Raw genomic sequence first — 15474 nt, 5'->3', positions numbered from 1 at the left:
CCAATTTCATTGGTGTTGGTTGTGACCTCTCCCTTTTTATTCATAATTTTATTAATTTGGGTCCTTTCTCTGTTCTTTTGGATAAGTCATGCCAGTGGTCTGCAAATTTTATTAATTCTCTCAAAGAACCAGCTTCTAGTCCTGTGGATCTGCTCTACTGTACTCCTGGTTTCTAATTCATTGATTTCTGCTCTAATCATGGTCAACTGCTTCCTCATGCATGGATTAGGCCTGTTCCTCTGTTGCTGTTCCAGCTTCTTGAGGTGAGAATATAAAAACTGCATTTTAGATTTCTTTATTCTTTTGAGTGTGGCTTGAAAGGCTATGTATTTTCCCCTTAGGACTGCCTTTGCAGTATCCCATATGTTATGGACCATTGTGTTTTCATTCTCGTTGGTCTCCATAAATTGTTTAAATTGATTTTTGATTTCCTGGTTTTTTGAATCATTCCTGAGCAGGATGGTTCTTAGTCTCCAAGTGTTTGAGTTTCTTCCAAATTTTTCCTTGTGGTTGTGGTTCCCATTTCAGAGTGCTGGGGTCTGAGAATATGCAGGGAATAATTTCAGTCTTTGTTATCAGTTGAGATCTGTTTGTGACCCAGAACATGGTCTATTCTTGAGTATGTTTGATGGGCATTAGAATAGAATGAGTATTCTTTGGTTCTGGGATGGAGTGTTCTATATATATCTATGAGGTCCAACTCATTGTGTATGGCATTCAAAGCCCTGTTTCTTTGTCAATTTTCTGCATGGGTGCTCTGTCTATTTCTGATAGTGGAGTGTTGAGTTCCCCTACTACTAATGTATTTTTATCTGTATGTGTCTATTCTGGTTAAGAGTTGGCTTGTATCTTGCTGCTCCCCTGTTGGGGGCATAGAAATTTATAATTGTCATATCCATTTGTTGGATACATCCTTGAAGAATAATATACTGCCTTTCTGTATCTCTAACTATAGCCTTTAGTTTAAAATCCAATCTATCTGATATGTGCATTGCTACCCCAGCTTTCTTTTGAAGTCCATTGGCATGAAAGATTGTATTCCATCCCTTTACTTTCAGTCTGAATGCATCTTTGGGTTCAAAATGAGTCTCTTGCACACAGCAAATGGATGGGTCATGTCTTTTGATCCAATCTGCAACCCTTTGGCATTTTATGGGAGCAATTAGGCCATTTACATTGAGAGTGATTATTGAGAGATATGATTTTAATGATGCCATGTTGCCAGTAAAGTCTTTGTTTCTATCGATTGTGACTTTCTGTTCTGTATCCCTCTTGGGGCCTTTTTACTTTTATAGAACCCCCCTTAATCTCTCCTGTAGGCCTGGTTTCATGATTACGAAATTGGTCAATGACTGGCGATTTGGAAGTTCTTTCTCTCTGCATCAATTCTGAATGACAGCCTTGCTGGATAAAGGGTCCTTGGCTGCATGTTTTTCTCTGAAAGAGCTTTAAAAATGTCCCCCCAAACCTTTCTCTCGTTCCAGGTCGGTGTATACAGGTCTGATGTAATTTTGATACCTTTGCCTTGGCATGTGAGAAATTTCTTTGCTCTGGCCGCTTTCAATACTGTATCCTTGGATCTAATATTTGCGAATTGCACTATGACGTGACATGGTGTAGTTTTGTCGTGGTTGAGCTTGGGAGGGGTCCTCTCTGCCTCTTGGACACGAATGTTTGTTTTCCTTGCTAGATTAGGGAAGTTTTCAGCTACAATTTGTTCAAATATCTCTTCTAGACCTCTGGTTTTCTCCACCCCCCCGGGATGCAGATGATTCAGACACTGGAAAGTTTCATTGAGTCATTTAATCTCCCGTAACCTACATTCTTGAATGTGGGTTTTTTTTAAGTCCAGATTCTATTTTAGTTTTCTCTTCTACTAACCCATCCTCCAATTCTCTGATACATTCTTCTGCCTCATTCACCCTGGCCATCAGAGCTTCTAGTTTTGACTGCATTTGGCTCATAGAATTTTTAATTCCTGCCAGATTCGCTCTCATTTTCGCCCTTAGAGATTCTATATTCTCATTAACATTTTCATTAATTATTTTTTCAACTCTACACATCATCTTGACCATTGTTACTCTGAATTCCATTTCTGATAATTTGGTTATATCTGTATCCAATAGTTCTGTGGCAGAGGCCACAGACTCATTGTCTTTTCTTTGCTGGGGGGGGGATTTCTCTTTCTCATCATTCTGATGTGGAGAGGTTGTGGGGTTGTCCAGAGCCCAAATTATTGACCGGGACCTAGGCAGTGTGCACTTGTTTGATAGGGATCTTAGAGATGTGGGCTTCTTGACTTTTCAGCGTGCCTTCTGGGGGAGGGGCCTGTCACACCAATACTCAGGCAACCCCGTTTGGGTAGAGTCTCCGTGTCCCCTGTGAGGGGAGATGAGGATGGGCACTCTATGAGCTGGTATTTCCAGGCTTTTGTTCTCTGGTGGCTTTCCCTGGCGGTTTGCTGTGCCTCTTCTCAGAGTCAGAGCAGCAGTGGCCGAATCTCAGCCTCTGTCTCAGAACAGAGGGATCGTGGACTGTTCTCCACTGATGTTCTGGCCACTTCAACTGTGTTTCTATTGGTGCTGCTCAACCCTACAGCATCCTGGGATATGCGCCCCACACCTGGCATCCCAGCCCTCACTTCCACGACCTGCGTGTCTCTGTCCTTTGTGTTTCTAACACTGCCAGCTGGCAGCCACCAGCCGCCCTGCATGCCTCGGAGCTCCCAGTCTCAGTCTGGTTCCAGTGAGCACACCGGAGCTCTGGTTTTCAGTCTGATCGTGCGTGTTCCCTGGCTCATGATCTCAGTTGCTCTCTCACCGGTGCTGGTCCACGAGTCCACCCACTCCCCCATGCAGGTGGCTACCGCTTCCTGGCATCCAAATGCAGTGGGTCCCTCCCCCTTCCATTTATCTTCCAATATCTGTGCACAGTTTCACAGCTCCCCACTTCGTACCTCAATACTCAGCACTGGAGATGTTCATTTGTAGAGATCCAGATGTATCTTCCTGCATCTGAGGCTGATTCTGTGGATGTTCAGGATGGTCTGGTACCTATCCAATTCGACTCAGGGGACCAGCTAAAAGGGGTCCCCTACTCCTCTGCCATCTACTGATGAAAAAAAACATTATTTTTGTATCCTTTGGCTAAATACCTAGTAGTGCCATTACTGGATTGTAGTGTAGTTCTATTTCTAAGGAAACTCCTTCGTGTTTTCCACAGTGGCAGATGTGGTGCTTGAGGGGTTTGTGCTAGTCTTCTGGGGAAGGGGATAGCTGGGCTGGTCCTTAGGTGCACTTACCCAAGAAAATCAGTACCAGCAGAGCACTGGGTAGCAGGACTTGGTGTAAGTAATTTAGGCAGCCAGTGTTGGCACTTGGTTGTTTACTGAAGCTGGATTATGCTGAGAGGCAGGAGAGGGAAATGGTGTTAGCCTGCTCCTTTGTCCCCTGAAAGGGGTCTCCCTGCTTGCTGCTTTCAAGGAAGCACCCCCAGAAGATTGAATAATTTCCTCTTGTGTATCCCAGGCATTTTAATTGTTCTCATTACAAAAAAAATGTAATTATGTGATGTGATAGAGGTGCTAGCTAAAGCCATGGTAGGCATTAAGGAGGGCATGTGATATGATGAGAACTGGGTATTATACACAACTGATAAATTATTGAATACTATATCTGAAACTAAGCATGTACTATATGTTGGCTAAACTGAAGTTAAATTTAAAAATATTGCAATATATAAGTGTATGAAACCTTAAATTGTACACCCTAAATTTACACATTGTGTATCATTTATATCTCAATCAATAAAAACAAAAAACAAACAAAAATGTAAGAACTGGGAGGGCATAATATTCTTCTCATAGACTCCGGAAAGAAACAAAAAGTAAATTAGAAAAAAGCAACACTGGTCTGTTAAAATGGATATTTTGAGCAGCACTACTTCAGCTTATTCTAGAAGGCATCCTGTTTTCTACCAGACAAGGAGACAGGACTGGTCTGTACAGAAAAGGTACAGGAAAGTGGTTCTATGAGAAGGGATCTTTTCCAACCCATGTAGGACCAGAGGAAAGAGCTACTCTCAAGCCTTCAGTTGAACTTTCCAAATAGCTATAATTCAGGCTGACATGAAAAGCCCTGCTTCTGCACATGAGAGTATTGTGTGTGTGTGTGTATGTGTGTGCCTTTCTATTTGTGTCTGTGTCTGTGTCTGTCTGCAGGAAGCTAAAATAGTGTGCCTCACCTCGGTGATGGCTGCAGCCACTGTCCAAAGTCTGGAGGCTGACCCAGTTATTCCTAAGCTATGCTGTGCTGTCCCTGCATGCCCACGCTCCCTCAGTTCCCACACATTCTCTGGCCTGATGGACCAGATTCCTATGAATTCTGTGAGGTACAAGGTTATCTCATTAAATTATTTCTGCTTAAATTAGCTAGTCTGTTTCTGGTATTGGTAATCAATAATCCTGATTGGTCCAGATACTTATAAAAAATAAATTATCCCCCACAGCACCTGTACCCAGAACTATGTAGCAGAACCAACTTTCCATGGTCCTAGGTCCAGGTCTGTTAGACTGAAGGACAAAGAGAAGTAATACACGAAGGGAACAGAAAAACTGTGGAAGGTGCATTGAAAGCCAGCAAAACTCATCTGACCCAAAACAACTGAAAACAGGGACTCAAACAAGTCCACATACACACATTTGGTGCCACACTCTTCACAATGGCCAAGATGTGGGAACAGCCCAAATGCCTATCAACTGACAAATGAATAAACAAAATATGATTTATCCATTCAATGGAATATTGCTCAGCCGTAAAAGAAATGAAACTCTGAAACATGCTACAATGTGGATGAACCTTGAAAACATGCTAAGAGAAAAAAAGCAGACATAAAGACCATATATTGTATGATTCCACTTATATGAATGTCCAAAATAGGCAAGTCCACAGAGACAGAGAGCAGATTGGTGGTTGTCAGGGGCTGAAGGAAAGGTGGGGAAAGGGGATTGACTGCTTAACAGATATACGGTCTTCTTTGGGGATAATGAAAATGTTTTGTTACTAGGTGGAGGTGATGGTTGCACAGAACTGTGAGTATACTAAATGTCATTGAATTGTTCACTTTGAAATGGTTAATTTTATGTTATGTGAATTTCACCTCAATAAAAGATTTTTTTAAAAATCCTGCTAAGGTTTTGATTGGAATTGCAATTAATCTATACTGCTAATCTATAGCGCTGCTCAATTTGGAGAGAATTGATATCTTAACAACATTGTCTTCTAATCCATGAAGATGATGTATCGCTTAAGTCTGTTTTTTTCATCAGTGTTTTTAGTTTTGTACACAGTTATTTCATATATTTTGCTAGATTTATACCTAAATATGTCATCTTTTTGGTGCTGTTGTAACTGATAATTTTTAATTTCAATGTCTAATTATTTATGTGTAGTGTATGACAATATGATTCATTTTTGTATAATGACATTGTATCCCACAGCCTTGTTAAATTCACTTATTCTATTGGCTTATTTTTCAGATTAGTTGGGAATTTTTTATACAGGAAATAATATTGGGAAGTTTTATTTCTTCCTGTGTAATCTGTGTTACTTTTATTTCTTTTTCTTGCCTACTGCCAAGAACTATAATACAATATTGCATAGCAGTAGGAAGTGTGAATATCCTTGGCTTGTTACATATCTAACATTCATAAAGGTTTTCAAGAAAACATTCTGGTCATGATTTTATTTTATTTTATTTTATTATTTTATTTTTTTTTAAAGATTTTATTTATTTATGTGGCAGAAAGACAGCCAGCGAGAGAGGGAACACAGCAGGGGAGAGGGAGAGGAAGAAGCAGGCTCCCAGCTGAGGAGCCCGATGTGGGACTCGATCCCGGAACACCAGGATCACACCCTGAGCTGAAGGCAGTCGCTTTAACCACTGCGCTACCCAGGCGCCCCTCTGGTCATGATTTTAAATAACCAACTGAATGTTTGTGGAGGGGCTCCACCTTGTAGAACAAAAAAAGACTGGAGTTTGGAGTCAGCTACATTGGGTTCAAAAGCTGGTACTCCCACTTACCAGATTTGAGTCCTAGTTTACTTATCTGTAAAGTAGAGGAATACCTATGTCATAAATCAGGTTGTCATGAGACTTGAAAGAGACAATGTATGAAAAGTAACTAAGACAGTGTCTAGCACCTAAGAACACCTGAAATGTGTTCATAGAGTCAGTCCCACCTCTACCACTTACTTTATGACTTTGGACTTTGTAACCAATCTGTGCATCAAGTTTCCCATCTTTTAAAATGCATATAAGTTATAATACCCAGTTCATAGGGTTGTTTAGGGTTTGATTAAATTAAATTAGTAATTTAAACAGAGTATTTAGAAGAGCAATAGCACATATTGTAACCGAACCAACATGAGTTCACTCCATGGTGAGTCAGAAACTGCAGTTTAAGTTGTCGCACAAAGAAAAGTTTGTTTGCAGTAAATAATATGATCACAGGGAAAGGCTTCCAAAGCTGTGAGTCCTTGAGCAAGGGTGGATGGATTCCTTTTATTTAGGGTTAGGATGAATATTTAGATAGAGAAGCCTTGTCATTGTATATAGAGGGGGGCATAAGGTTGCACATGTACTTTAAGGAAATATATCTATGCACATATTGTATGCTATGTATATGAGGTTGAGGCTCCTTCTTGGGTGAAGATTTAGTATCATAAGGAGATAAAGGTCATCATTGCTCATTCTAGAGGTCACTCCATGGTCCATCTGTGCAGGTGCGAGTCACAGGTTTAGCTCAAACAGGTCTGGTTGGTCTAGGACAGCTGGAGGTCTTGTTAGGGCAGTCACTATTGCTCATGGGTGGTTTTGCTTTGCATTTGCCTGAGTTAAGAGATCAGCTGGAAAAAGAGCTTAAGAAAAAATGTGGGACAAAGGTCAGTAAGTACAAGCAGGTGGGCAGTAAAGATCAGGTCTTGGGGTCTAGCTGCTGACAATATGAGGTACGATATAAATATTAACTACTATCATCATCACCATCATCATCATCATTGTCATTGTTATTAGCATTATTATTATAATGCTAGTTTACTTCAGTGTTGGTTATTTATTGTTATGTAAGAAGCCACTTCAAAAATGTGTGGCTGACAACAAGAGAAAGCATTTAAATGCTCTCATGATTCTACAATGGGGAACCAACTGTGCTTCCCAAAATGTCAGCTGGAGCAGCTCAGATGAGAAGGAGAGCCCAAGGTGGCTTCACGGTGAAGCTTCCTAGTAGGCTGTCCACTGGGGTGGCTGGAATGGCCAGGGCAAGGCTGAGCTTCTCCTTGTAATCTCATATCATCCAGGGCTTTTTTTGACATGGCCTCCCTCTTCAGGAGGGTAGGCAGACTACTTTAAATGGTTGCTCTGGGCTCCAAGAGGGTAAAAACAAAAACTGCGAGGTCACTTAAGGCCTAGGCCTAGAATTCCCAGAATGTCATTTCTGCCACATTCTGTTATTCAGAGTGAGTCACTAAATCCAGGCAGATTTAAGGGAAAGAAAATAAATTCCATGTCTTGATGGAAGAGGGCAAGGCCACACTGTAAAGTTGCATGTGGGACAGAAGGAATTATGTGGCCATCTTTGGAAAGACTACCACAGTTTCTATCCACTCCCTTGGAAATAGCTTCAGGTTAACTATGCACAGAACCATCTTAACATTGTACAAGAAAGTCTAGAAAATACCTTCTAAATCAGCTATTTACTCAACTAGTTATTTATGTAGTGTGTCTGGGCAAGGGGTTTTTGGTGTGCTACAGCAGAGCAGAGTCCTGCCAGGTGGGCTGGCTGAGTCTTGGCAGAAGTAGCTCTGGATGTGAACTTAGAATCTTTTAATAACGAGCACAATTGCAGCCTCATTTAGGTAGTAGCAATCAAAGCTAATGTAGAGCACCTGCTTATTGGCTAGCTTTGCTAGTCAGGAGTAAAGGACTCACACCTGGGGAGAAGCAGCCCTAATGTGCGCAGGCAAGTTTCTTCTTGTGGAAGGAAAATGCCCATTAAAGGAAGGTGGTGGAAAAGGAAGCATAGGCTTGTTAGCATATATTCAAATGCAGCTGTGGTCTCTCAGTACAGCTGTTTGTTGTCTATATTTAAAGTACATTGTATTTAGAGACTATCTGTATTTGCAGAAACCTCTTGATTTATTATACCCAGCAATTTGACTACTAAAGTAATCATTTCAGGCCTGTCCATAGTTTCTATATAGAGAAGCAAAATTTAGCATGTATATCTGCTCCCAGGCTCAAATTGTAATTCCTACTGGACTGCTAAAATAAGGATTACACCTGCCCATTTAAAAAAATTAAATGATTTTTTTTAAGTAATGCTTTTCTGCGATGTCCAGGAAGGTCTTGGCAAAACTCGGAATCACAGATGTTTTTTCACTATGGCAATGTTAATTAATCAATGAGGTTAGGCTTCCTTTGGTCGCCACCCATTCTATCCAGAACCCTCATTAAGTCCAGAGTCAGTATTTTGCAATATTGCCCTCATCCCTCCCATCTTAATAAATCCAATTCCCAAAGTATTAGCAATGTCAGGGGATACAAAATTACTTAACACATCTCAGCAAAACTTTCAAATACTCCTCCTTAGATTTCTAATCTTGCTTCTGCGAAAGTTATTCCCCCACTATCAGAACCCTGATGTCTCCCTTCTGCCTTCCCCTCCAGCTCCCCTTTCCATAGTCCACCCCTGTTTTCATATGCAATCCTCCCCTTGGATTCTCCAGTCAACAGATCAAAGCTTTCTGTGGCTAATGTCCCTCATCCCCTTGCTCTAAGAAAAGCAGTTCTGGAATTACCATTGTTGATGGGGTGAGTGCAGTAAGAGAAGTTTCTTGTTCTTCTATCACCAAACAATTTATCAAAGATGTCACTAAACAAAGCAGATCTTTTGGACGTAGAGGGAGAGAAGCAGGGCAGGGAGCAGGGAGAGATTCTGTTTGTAAGAAATGAAGAGCAACACCTGCCATTGAAAAAAGGTAACTGCCTTATCTGTCCTCTTCTTTTCTATTTTGCCTATCAATAGACTCCTTGACCCTTGGATTATTACATGAAAAAGTGTACTATCTCCTGGCCAAAAGCAACCAACCCAGAGCTTGATTTAAATATATCACTCTTCTACCATAAATCCACCACTGAGCTAGGGACAGGATGGTGCAGCAGAATTTTCTCTCCTAAAAACTATCAACTTTCTGGTGACTCTCACAAACTTGATTCTTACAGAATAGATATGACAGGGAAGAATCAGACATTGAACATGTGATTTGAAGATCAGAGCTATAGAAATCCAGAGAAGTGAGTAGTCAGAATCTACTGGGACAGTCAGGGAAGGTTTCAAAGTCTGTCCATGCAGGAGTGGTGACATCATGAACAAGACTGAAGATATTTTTGCTAAGTATAGAATTTGAGGTTTATAGGGTTTTGTTTTTGTTCAGTATTTTAAAGATGTTAATTCATTGTCTTCTGGCTTGTAGAGTTTCTGAAGGAAATCCACTGTAAGTAATTGTTTTCATTTTTCCTCTGTATAAAATGTGTCTTTTTTTAAATTTCTGGCTATTTTCAAGAGTTTTCCTTTATTTTTGGTTGTTCCATATTTGAAGATGATGTTTCCAGGTGATTCTCTTTTATATTCAGCCTGAGTGTGTTTCCCTAATATTCTTGGATCTGTGATTTGATATCTTTCATTATTCTTGAACATTATCAACCGTTATATCTTTGTGTATTATTGTGCCCATTCTCTCTCTTTTCTTCTTTGGAGAGTACAGTTACACCTATGTTAGACTGTTTGATATTACCCCACACTCTTAGATGCTCTGTTTTTATTTATTTCACTTTTTTTCTTTGAATTTCAGCTTGAGTAATTTCTTTAAATTTACTAATTCTCATCTCAGCTGTGTGGAAGCTACTGATAGACCTCCTGAAGGCATTATTCATCATATTTTTTTTATTTCTAGCCTTTCTATTTGACTCTTTCTTATACTTTCCATCTCTTTGTTAAAATTCCCCATCTGCTATAGCATGTTTCTACCTTGTCCATATCTGAGCAACTGAGTTTTTGGATAGCATCAGAGGAAAACTGAAGCTACACCTCTGTCAAGGGGCATTATGCCATCCACAGAACACTCAGAGTTGCTCACATTTCTTCTAATATTTTGTGGTACATCATGGAAAAATTGGCTATTACACAATTTTCCTTCAGCATGGATCTAGATGAAACTCTGCTATCTATCTATGAAGGTGAGCTCAGTTTTCAATCATTACTTGCACATTGTTACCATCAAATAAAACTTTCAATTTTATGAGCCCCTTTTAAAAACTTCAAAGGCTACCAATGTCTTTGAAATGGTGGAAGTAAAAAATCAAAAAAAAAAAAAAAGAAGAAACTCTTTGCCAGGAAACAAGAAATATCTCACTGCACAAATGTTTGTGTTCCAAATGCTTGGCAACTTGTCACTTTTTATATTACCATGTCTTGTAGGTTTTTGCCTAAGTCTTTATTGCATGAATGATTCAATTCTGAACCAACCTCTTCTCACAACCTCCTAAGCAAACATGTAGGTCCAAGACAATACTCCCTCATATGACAATGTTCTCCAGGTGGTCTTGATTCCATTCTTGAGCCTCTAAGCTCACTCTCAGCACAGCAGTCAGAGAGGTTTTTAAAAATCTCTGTGCTATGTTATATCAGATCATTTCTGATTTAAAACTCTTCAGTGGCTTCCATTACCCTCAGAGTAAAATCCAAACTTCTCTCAAAGCTATAAATGATCTGGCCCCTGCCTATTCATCTGGCATCAGCTAATAGCACTCTCTCTTTTTCCACCATGTTCCAACTACCTGGCCTTCTCTATGTTCCTTGAGCACATCAATCTGATTCTTACTTCAGGGACATTCACCCAGAATTCTATTTTTCTTGACTTTCACATAGCCATATGGGGGTTGGGGTTTTTTTTGCACTTGGATCTCAGCTTAAATACTACCTCCCTTGCCCATCCAATCATCCACTTCAATCTAAAGTTGACAACCATACAAACTGGTTAATCTTTTATAATTCTCTGTGTAACACTTATCACCACCATCTGATATTTTCTTTTCTTTATTCATTTTTTATTTGTTTTTCTCTACCCTCAAAAATGTAAGCTCCATGAGAAGAGGGATCTGGTCTATCTTATTGTTATATCCTGAGTCCATGGGGCAATGTGTCTTACACATTGTAAGAACTCAGTAAATATTTGTGCAATGACTGAATTTATAAATGAATGAATGTATCCATTGTACACTCACATGGCCCTAGCTATCTGACTTCATCTTGTCTCTCCAATCCTTTGGCCTCTTACTACTCTTTTGGCCCAAAGTATTCTTCTCCTGTCCTTTTTCTCAGGGAATCCTATTTACCCTTCATTTGAACAAATGAACAAATGAAGTTAATTTATCTTACTTGGTAGTATTTGGTGGGTTTTGGTGGTGGGAGGGAACAGCATAAAATAGTTAATCTTTTGAATCATAGCCTTGAGGTCTATAAAATCAATTGTTATGAGCACTAAATGGAAGTTTGTCAGTAAGTATCCAGCATCTGATGAAAGATACTCCATAAGTATTACCTCACTTTTTTCTTTCTTTTTCCAGGGCTGGCCCCAGAGAGCACAGTATATACCTTAATACCTCCTCCAAATTTGTGTTGTGACAGCTCACACATAATTCCCTTGAAAATTTGATTTGAAGGTAGTATAAAAATTGGAAGAACCAATTCCACTTCTATTTCATTAGTTTCTCATGTGTGTTTGATGAGGATATTTAACCTCTGTGTGGCAATTTATAATAAGGCAGCATGTCAAGGTCATAAGGATAAATAAAATATAATATCTAGACCCATACTTCTCCCTTTTATGGCTTTAGCTCACACTGCTCTCTTCATTGGAAAAACTCTTTTCTTCCAACTTTACTGGTGAAACATCATCCATCCTTTAAAACTAAAGTCCTCCCCTTCCATATGATCTTCAACATCCCTACCCCCAGCACAGGAGTATATATAAGTACATCGGTGCATGCACACGTGTGTGCACGCAAACACACACACACACACATCCATGCAGATTACCCCCCAGCAATTTATCTTCTTTGACACTTATAATGTCATTTACATAACCTTTTCTCATCAGACTATGAGTTTTTAAAGATGGTGTATACTGATTCTTTTGCACCCCCATTGCGTGTGGGCATTGAACACAGTAATAACAGAAAATGAATTGACTTTGGTATCCATCTCTGGAAAACTGGCAATTTACAAATATAGTTTATCTTTTATGCCCTCAAAAGTGTGTAGAGAGAATTTTATAACAAAATGATGTAAAGTATTTACCCTGAACAGCAATAAGAAAATTGGTAATAATCAAGAATGTGCTCACCACTTCATTGAGGCAATTCTTATATATATATATTTGAGAGGGAGCAACAGGTTGGCTACCTCTGAAAATTACCTCAGAGGCTACACTGAGAAGCAATACTCCCTACCTTTTCTGTTGGGATCATCCAGACTTGCCAGAAGTGTCAACACCTTAAAAACCCACCCAAATATTCCTTCTGTCAAAGCAATAATTCTACGATACTGTGGGAGGATCAACTTTGGACTCCACATTTTGGGCACTGTCAAAAAAAATGATATTTTGAGCAATACTACTTTTCAGCAAAAGCCTGACTCTTGTCTTCTGGAATCTACTAATTGAGGACAATTTCAAATAGTAGCAATATGTGTTTCTGCAGAAAGGCTGAATATTAAACATATTGAAGAGCAAGTGGCAAACTAGAGCTGGGTACAGCATTGCACCAAAAAATTGGGGAGGGAGTTAAGATGGCAGAGGAGTAGGGGTCCCTTTTTTCAGCTGGTCCCCTGAGTTGAGCTGGATAGGTACCAGACCATCCTGAACACCCATAGAATCAGCCTGAGATGCAGGAAGATACATCTGGATCTCTACAAACGAACATCTCCAGCACTGAGTATTGAGGCATGAAACGGGGAGCTGTGAATCCACACACAGATATTGGAAGACAAATGGAAGGGGGAGGGAGTTGCCACGCTTGGGTGCTGGGAAGTGGTAGTCACCTGCACGGAGGAGTGGGCACATGCGAGAGAGCAGACTGAGACCATGAGCCGGGGAACGCGTGCAACCAGTCTGAAAACCAGAGCTCCAGAGTGCTCGTGAACTACACTGAAACAGAGCTCTGGAATGCACGGGGGTGGCTGGTGACTGGCGGTGTTAGAAACACAAAGGACAGAGACGAGCTGGCCCTGGAAGTGAGGGCTGGGACACCAGCTGTGGGGCACACATAGGGTAGGTTTAGCAGCACCAACAGAAAGAGTTAAAGTGGCCAGAAGAGCCCAGTGGAGAGCGGACTCCGATTCCTCTGTTCTGAGACAGAGGCTGGGATTTGGCTACTGCTGCTTTGACTCTCAGAAGAGGCAGAGCAAACCACCAGGGAAAGCCACCAGAGAACAAAAGCCTGGAAATACCGGCTCAAAATGTGCCCATCCCCACCACCCCTCGCAGGGAACATGGAGACTCTAACCAAACAGGGTTGCCTTAGTATCCGCGCAGCAGGCCCCTCCCCAGAAGGAAGGCTGAAAAGTCAAGAAGCCCACATCCCTAAAGTCCCTATAAAGCAAGTGCACACTGCATGGGTCCTGGTCAATAATTTGGGCTCTGTGCATCCCCACAACCTCTCCTCATCAGAATGACGAAAAGGAGAAATACCCCCCAGCAAAAAAAAAAAAAAAGACAATGAGTTTGTGGCCTCTGCCACAGAACTAAGGGATATGGATATAACCAAATTATCAGAAATGGAATTCAGAGTAAAAATGGTCAGGATGATGTGTAGACTTGAAAAAAATATTAACGAGAATATAGAATCTCTAAGGGCGGAAATGAGAGCAAATCTGGCAGAAATTAAAAATACTATGAATCAGATGCAGTCAAAACTAGATGCTCTGACAGCCAGGGTGAATGAGGCAGAAGGAACAAATCAGCAAATTGGAGGATGGGTTAGTAGAAGAGAAAGCTAAAACAGAAATTGGCTCACAAAAGTCCACTCTCAAGAATGTAGGTTACAGGAGATTACTGACTCAATGAAATGTTCCAATGTCAGAATCATTGACANCAGAAATTGGCTCAAAAAAATCCACTCTCAAGAATGTAGGTTACAGGAGATTACTGACTCAATGAAATGTTCCAATGTCAGAATCATTGACATCTCCGAGGGGGTGGAGAAAAACAGAGGTCTAGAAAAGATATTTGAAAACATTGTAGCTGAAAACTTCCCTAATCTAGGAAAGGAAACAAGCATTCGTGTCCAAGAGGCAGAGAGGACCCCTCCCAAGCTCAACCACAACAAACCTATGTCACATCATATCATAGTGCAATTAGCAAATATTAGATACAAGGATGCAATATTGAAAGTGCCCTGGGCAAAGAAATTTCTCACGTACCAAGGCAAAAGTATCAGAATTACTTCAGACCTGTCTACACAGACCTGGAATGAGAGAAAGGTTTGGGGGGACATTTTTAAAGCTCTTTCAGAGAAAAGCATGCAGCCAAGGATCCTTTATCCAGCAAGGCTGTCATTCAGAATTGATGCAGAGAGAAAGAACTTCCAAANCATTCAGAATTGATGGAGAGGTAAAGACCTTCCAGAATCACCAGTCACTGACCAATTTCGTAACCACGAAACCAGGCCTACAGGAGAGATTAAGGGGGGTTCTATAAAAGTAAAAGGGCCCCAAGAGTGATACAGAACAGAATGTCACAATTGATAGAAACAAAGACTTTACTGGCAACATGGCATCATTAAAATCATATCTCTCAATAATCACTCTCAATGTAAATGGCCTAATTGCTCCCATAAAATGGCACAGGGTTGCAGATTAGATCAGAAGACATGACACCCATCCTTTAGCTGTCTACAAGAGACTCATTTTGAACCTAAAGATACATCCCGACTGAAAGTAAAGGGATGGAATACAATCTTTCATGCCAATGGACCTCAAAAGAAAGCTGGGGTAGCAATTCTCATATCAGACAGATTGGATTTTAAACTAAAGACTATAGTTAGAGATACAGAAGGGCACTATATTATTGTTAAAGGATGTATCCAACAAGTGGATATGACAATTATAAATATCTATGCCCCCAACAGGGGAGCAGCAAGATACACAAGCCAACTCTTAACCAGAATAAAGAGACATATAGATAAAAATACGATAATAGTAGGGGACCTCATCGCTCCACTATCAGCAATAGACAAATCAACTAAACAGAAAATCAACAAAGAAACAAGAGCTTTGAATGCCATACTAGATGAGTTGGACCTCACAGATATATTTATATATATATATATATATATATATATAGAACACCACACCCCAGA

Source organism: Ailuropoda melanoleuca, chromosome 10 (genome assembly GCF_002007445.2).
Source record: "Ailuropoda melanoleuca isolate Jingjing chromosome 10, ASM200744v2, whole genome shotgun sequence".
Taxonomy (NCBI): Eukaryota; Metazoa; Chordata; class Mammalia; order Carnivora; family Ursidae; genus Ailuropoda; species Ailuropoda melanoleuca.
This window is presented reverse-complemented; position numbering follows the sequence as displayed.